Source organism: Cebus imitator, unplaced genomic scaffold, assembly GCF_001604975.1.
Source record: "Cebus imitator isolate Cc_AM_T3 unplaced genomic scaffold, Cebus_imitator-1.0 Scaffold263, whole genome shotgun sequence".
Taxonomy (NCBI): Eukaryota; Metazoa; Chordata; class Mammalia; order Primates; family Cebidae; genus Cebus; species Cebus imitator.
The window spans coordinates 198,656-204,791 of record NW_016107578.1 but is presented as its reverse complement, the minus strand read 5'-3'; the positions used below and the strand labels follow the sequence as shown (position 1 = coordinate 204,791).

At 51.6% G+C, this 6,136-nt stretch overlaps 1 protein-coding gene across 6 annotated transcripts in view; it reads left to right on the top strand.

Annotated features, from left to right (window-relative positions):
• Positions 1-1,436: 1,436 nt before the first annotated feature.
• ILF3 (interleukin enhancer binding factor 3) overlaps positions 1,437-6,136 on the top strand; it is a 34,343-nt gene continuing 29,643 nt past the window's right edge. For all 6 annotated transcript variants that reach the window (XM_017499960.2, XM_017499958.2, XM_017499959.2 and 3 more), the window contains exon 1: positions 1,437-1,658. The gene's annotated coding sequence lies outside the window, so the exon portion shown is untranslated. The remainder of the gene's footprint in view (positions 1,659-6,136) is intronic.

The following is a 6,136-nucleotide window of genomic DNA, read 5'->3' as shown; positions in this document are numbered from 1 at the left end:
TTTTTTTTTTTTTTGAGACGGAGTCTCGCTCTGTTGCCCAGGCTGGAGTGCTGTGGCAGTCTTGGTTCACTGCAACCTCCACCTCCCATGTTCAAGCGATTCTCCTGCTTCAGCCTCCCGAGTGGCTGGGATTACAAGCGCTTGCCACCACGTCCGGCTAATTTTTTGTATTCTTAGTAGAGACCGTGTTTCACCATGCTGGCCAGGCTGGTCTCCAACTCCTGAAGTCAAGTGATTCGCCCGCCTCGGCTTCCCAAAGTGCTGGGGTTACCGGCGTGTCACCTCGCTCGGCCAGGAAACTCATTTTCAACATCTCCTTGCTCTTTTTTTTTATTTCTTTTCTGGAAGAAAGCTAAGCCTTGAAGCATTTTGCTCTTCTTGCTCCAAATCCTGGCAACGTTTGAACCAACAGACGGGCATCTGTCAAACCTGCCTACTTACTACGCCTGCGGAGCGCCAACCTGACCCTGGCAGAATGGGGTTTAGTTTAAGCACCGATTTTACATCAGGGACCTCACAAGGCGCCTGGGAATATTCAAGGACACCACCCTTATAAGGACAAGGCACTCGGTCACGGGCGCCTTTACTTCGGAGCTCCGCATTGTTGTTGGCCGAGGGTCCGTTGAGTCCCAGCCCCGGCTTTCCCAGGAACTGGCCGTCAACTCTCTGGTGAGATCTTTCTGTGCCTGGCCTCAGTTTCTCCGTCAATGGGGGAGGGGAAAAGGGGCTGAAGGATCCCGACCAGCTCAGCTGTGGTCTTCAGAAGCTATGGCCTGAGAAGGATACACCAAGGCAAATCCGCGGGACGGAAGAACCCGGAGGCTCAGTGGCGCCGATCCCACGCAGCAACGAAGAGGCGCTAGACCTGGCCGTTCCTCGCACATCTCTCTGACCTTCTTTGCGTCTTAAGGGCGATGCGGTGTGCGTAGCAACCCCCGCAGAAGCCCGAAAGTCTCCGGCGGAGATCCTGCCTCTAAAAAGGAACACATGTGCTAAAGCGTCTCACAGCCACTTCCGCCAACGTACTCATGGCGACGGGAGTAAAATGGCGGCTGCGCAGGCGCGGAATGTGGCAGGCGTGAGGAGGCTCCGCCCCTCACCCTTGTTTTCCATCACGTGGTAATGGCCGCTCTAAAACCGCCTTACCGAAAACTAGAGGGCAACCTCGTCACGTGACTGAGGACTCCCAATACAGCACAGGGAAGGCGCCAGAAATCCTTGTCAGATGGCGAAGGAAGCCGCTCACTTCGCCACTGTCACATGATCCAGCAACCTATCGAAAGCGGAGGGAAAGGTGAGGACGTCACGTGATCATCACGCAAACCACCGCGCTTGCATCACGTGACAATGCACGCCCCTACCCCTCCTTTATCTTTTTCCGCCTCTCCCTCTTATTTGGGTTGGGCCTGCGTCGGGGCGCAACGCGGCGTCAAGGGGGCGGGGCCTCGGCAGGTCACGTGTTCCCGCACCTCCCCGTCGCGCGCCCGCCAGCCCGCCCGCTCGCCCCCGGCCCGGACTCCTCCTCCTCTTCTCGCCATTGCAGTTGGACTCAGCAACCCGGCGCGCACCGCGTGGCTTTTGGGGGAAGACCCCGGCGGGCTGTGGCAGGAGGGCGGTGGCGGCGTCTGCGGTCGGTCGGAGAAGGGGACGCCGACAAGGTAAGCGTCAGTGTGGCGGCGGCCGGGCCAGCTCCCGCCTCTGCCCCTCCCCCCGGCCGCCCTCTTCAGCGAGTTCCTCGCTGAGGGTTCGCGGTGACGAGGTTGGAGGGGGTTCCGCGCTCGCCGCCTCCGCCCGGTGCTTTCGCCCCGGCTCCTGGCCGTTCCTCCCTCGCCGGCCTCCCTCCCGCGCTCAGCCGTTAACTCTCCCCCATTGTGCGGAGGAAACAAAATGGCGGCGGCGGCGGCGGCGAGGGCTCGGTGCGCGCGCAGCCGCTTCCCCCCCACGCGGCCCCTCGGCCGGCGGCGGCGCCACGCGAGGGGGGTGCGCGCGCACCGGGCTCCGGGCCGCCGCCTCCCCCGGGCCAGGCTATGTTGCAGTCTGCCGGAGACGCATGCACGTGCCGGGAGCACACACCCCCTCCGGCCCTAAGCATCGCGGCCGGGCGACCCCCTTTCCTGATCCCTTCCCTACTCCCTCCTCCTCTTTGTCCAGGTCCCGCCCCCGGTTGCAGGAGAGTCCCAGGTTCCCGAGGCGGGAAACGTCGCCTCCTTTGTCCTTACTGGGCGCGGAGAGGCGGATCCCCTCCTTGGAAGCCCCTTCTTACGCGGATTGCAGAGGAAGCCTTTGTGGGTTCGTCGGTTCCCAAGTCTCTGATCAGCCATGCTTTTTCCCAGATCAGGGTTCAAACTTGAGAGGGTTTCAGCTTTCTTTTAGCTTATTTGTTTTCGTTGTTGAATGTTGTTCCAGATTGCTAGTATTTGTTTTCCCTGGAACCGCATTCTAGTGCGATATTTGAGTACAAGCGTGAGCCCCGAAACGTGGATACTTAAAACCCCTTTCTACCTTTTATTTCCTCACATAGTTGAGTGATTGTGATTCTCGAGGTTACTCGTGAGGTTCTGCCCCAGTTAATCTACTGCCTAAATTGTTTGGTTGTACGACTGTCTGCTTGCTCTCCCCCAGTTCAGTGGCCAAATTTGGGGAGAGTAAGGGATCTCTTCACATTTCCAACATTGATTGCAAGTTATTGCTTAGGTGACATGGATCAACAACGAAGCGTCAGTTTCAGTGGTCTTCTTTTCTGGACTCCGGTATTTCAGTGATGCTGAATCTCTTTCAAGGTTTTGCTCTCTTAAATGAGTGGTGTGATGGCATATTTGTGGTCCACATGGAATCGCAAGGCGCCATCCGAAGTTAGGATTCAAATTTAGGACTCGAAGCTGTCTTTTCCTCAGGTATTTGTGGTTGGGGATGTCCATGGATTGCTGAGAGTGCTGCCGCTATGCCTGTGCGTGATGCTTTGTGTATGGTCTCGTGGGATGTAGTTACAGCAGCCGCCCAGATTGTGAATGAAGTGTGGGAACCAGGGCCTCATTCACAGCTGGAAAACGGGGAGGCCGCAGGACACTGGCAGGTGCTCCTCTCCCTGTCCGGTGGTGCCAGGGCCTCTTGCCTATGTGGGTGGCTCCTGGTCCCTGGGATTTGTGAATGGAATCTGTGGAGGCCTCTGTGTTGTTTGGAATAGTCTGTAGTTTAGATTAGGGTCTGTGATGACTGCCAGGCTTGGCCTTGCGGCCACCAGGCAGTATTTTTCAGTATTCCTATCTTCCTGGAGCTGAGCCACCTCTTCCTGTAGGAGAGGTGCCTAATTGTTTGTGGGTTTTTTTTTTTCCTGATTGAACTTGTTCGGTGCCTCTAGGCAAAAATTCCTTTTGCTCTTTCTAGTATTCTTAGAGTCTTGGAGGCCCATATTCCTGAGCATGAGGAACCTAACTCTCCTTCTTGTTTTTCTTAAATTCTTCATGTTAAATAAGACATTGAAGGACAGATGCTAATATTTTGATCGCATAGATGTATACAGTGCTCCCTGGTTAAAGCCTCAGGTAGGGGAAGGTAGAATCAGTGATGGGGAAGGAGTCTTCCATAAGTCAGTCGCTTTTCTTTAAGTAGACAGTAGACCACCTTATTTATCTTATAGGCTGTAGCAAGATGTGGGGGTTAGAAGTATTTAGTCAGTGTTCTTTGGGCTGGGGCCCCTTCTCTTTATGGACTACTTTCATCCTTTTTCTCAGTTTGTTTTGATTACCTTTCATGGCCCCAGAGGAGTGATTCCTTTATTCATTTATACCTCTTGGAATTGCCATCCTGCTACATTTTGTCAGCAAGTTAATTCATCTTGTGGAGTTGTGTTTTTTGTTTGTTTTGAGATGGAGTTTCACTCTTGTTGCCCAGGCCTGGAGTACAATGGCACTACCTCAGCTCACCGCAACCTCAGCTTCCCGGGTTCGAGTGATTCTCCTGCCTCAGCCTCCTTAGTAGCTGGGATTACAGGTGCCTGCCTTCACGCCCAGCTAATTTTTATATTGTTAGTAGAGATGGGGTTTCACCCTGTGTTGGCCAGGCTGGTCTCGAACTCCTGACCTTGTGATCTGCCCGCCTCGGCCTCCCAAAGTGCTGGGATTACAGGCACCGGCCACCACTCTTGCCTTGGATGCTTTTTATCTTAGCAAAGTCCTGGCAGATTTCAGTGCCTTGTCCTTACTGGTGTCACGTCCTTGAAAGATTTGATTTGGGAGATTTGGAATAATGGATTTGAGTGGCATCTTCACACAATAAATAAAGAGATTTTCAGCTGGTCTTGGTGGCTGATGCCTGTAATCTCAGCATTTTGGGAGGCTGAGATGGGCAGATCTCCTGAGGTCAGAAGTTCGAGACCAGACTGGTGGACATGGGGAAACCCCATCTCTACATTTTTTTTAAGACGGAGTTTCGCTCTTGTTACCCAGGCTGGAGTGCAATGGCATGATCTCGGCTCACCGCAACCTCCGCCTCCTGGGTTCAGGCAGTTCTCCTGCCTTAGCCTCCCGAGTGGCTGGGATTACAGGCACGCGCCACTATGCCCAGCTAATTTTTTGTATTTTTAGTAGAGACGGGGTTTCACCATGTTGACCTGGATGGTCTCGATCTCTTGACCTTGTGATCCACCCGCCTCGGCCTCCCAAAGTGCTGGGATTACAGGCGTGAGCCACCGCGCCCGGCCTCCATCTCTACTAAAAATACAAAAATTAGCCAGGCATGAGCACCTGTAATCCCAGCTACTCAGGAGGTCAGGCAGGAGAATTGCTTGAATCCTGGAGGCGGAGGTTGCAGTGAGCTGAGATCATGCCGTTGCACTCCAGCCTGGGCAAAAAAAAGGTGAAACTCCATTTCAAAAAAAAGATTTGGGGCCTGAGAGGCATGCGGCAAACTTTAGTTTCCTGCTGAAGCATTTGTGCATTGCATCTGAAACAAGTAGGTTGCCCGGCTGTTATATAGAGTAAGTTGGTGTTGAAATGATTGTGAAAGCAGGATAGGCAGGAACCTCATTGGTGTACTGATTTTGAAGAAATTTTTATGGTATTTATGATCTGTTAAATACTTGTGAGACTTTTCCATGAGAATACTTCACAGGTGATTCTGTTATAAACAGCAGTTAAAAATTCACATACTTTTAGCATCAAATATATTCAGGCGTCTAGTAAAAGTGATGTCCAGTTAAAGTTTAGTATTTTTGGCCGGGCGTGGTGGCTCACGCCTGTAATCCAAGCACTTTGGAGGCCAAGGCGGGCGGATCACCTGAGGTTGGGAGTTCGAGACCAGCCTGACCAACATGGTGAAACCCCATCTTTATAAAAATAAAAAAAGTTTAATATTTGTATTTGTTTATTTATTGTTTTGAGACAGGGTCTCCTTTTGTCACCCAGGCTGGAGTGCAGTTGTGTGATCTCGGCTCACCGCAACCACCACCTCCCAGGCGCAAGAAGTAATCTTCCCACCTCAGTCTCCCAAGTAGCTGGGACTACAGGTGCATGCCACCACACCCGGCTAATGTTTTTGATTTTTTTGTAGAGACAGATCTTTCCACATTGCCCAGGCTGGTCTCAAACTCCTTGACTCAAGCAATGTGCTTGACTTCAAAAAGCTGGAGTTATAGGAGTAAGCCATCACTCCTGGCCAGAATTTTAGTTTTTTTATCTTCTCATTAAATGTCTACATAGTGAATAAACTGAGAATGTAGCTACTAGGTTATTATTTAACAATTTTTTTAAATCCAAGTTTATCTTTTTGTAGAGACAGGGTCTCAGTATGTTGCCCAGGCTGGTCTCAAATTCCTGGGCTCAAGTGATCTTCCTGCTGCAACCTTTCGAAGTGCTAGGATTTATAGATGTGAGCCACTTTGACCCCTGGCACTAGTTTTAAGGCAAAAATGTGTTTACTGTCGAAGGGCCATTCTCTTGAGGAATATATGATGACTGTGAATCATTTAATCACACAGTTGAATGTGTATTCTACTACAGTATGTAAATTTGCTCTAAATTATTTTTATTTATTTATTTTTTATTTTTTTTTTTTTGAGACGGAGTTTCACTCATGTTACCCAGGCTGGAGTGCAATGGCGCGATCTCGGCTCACCGCAACCTCCGCCTCCTAGGTTCAG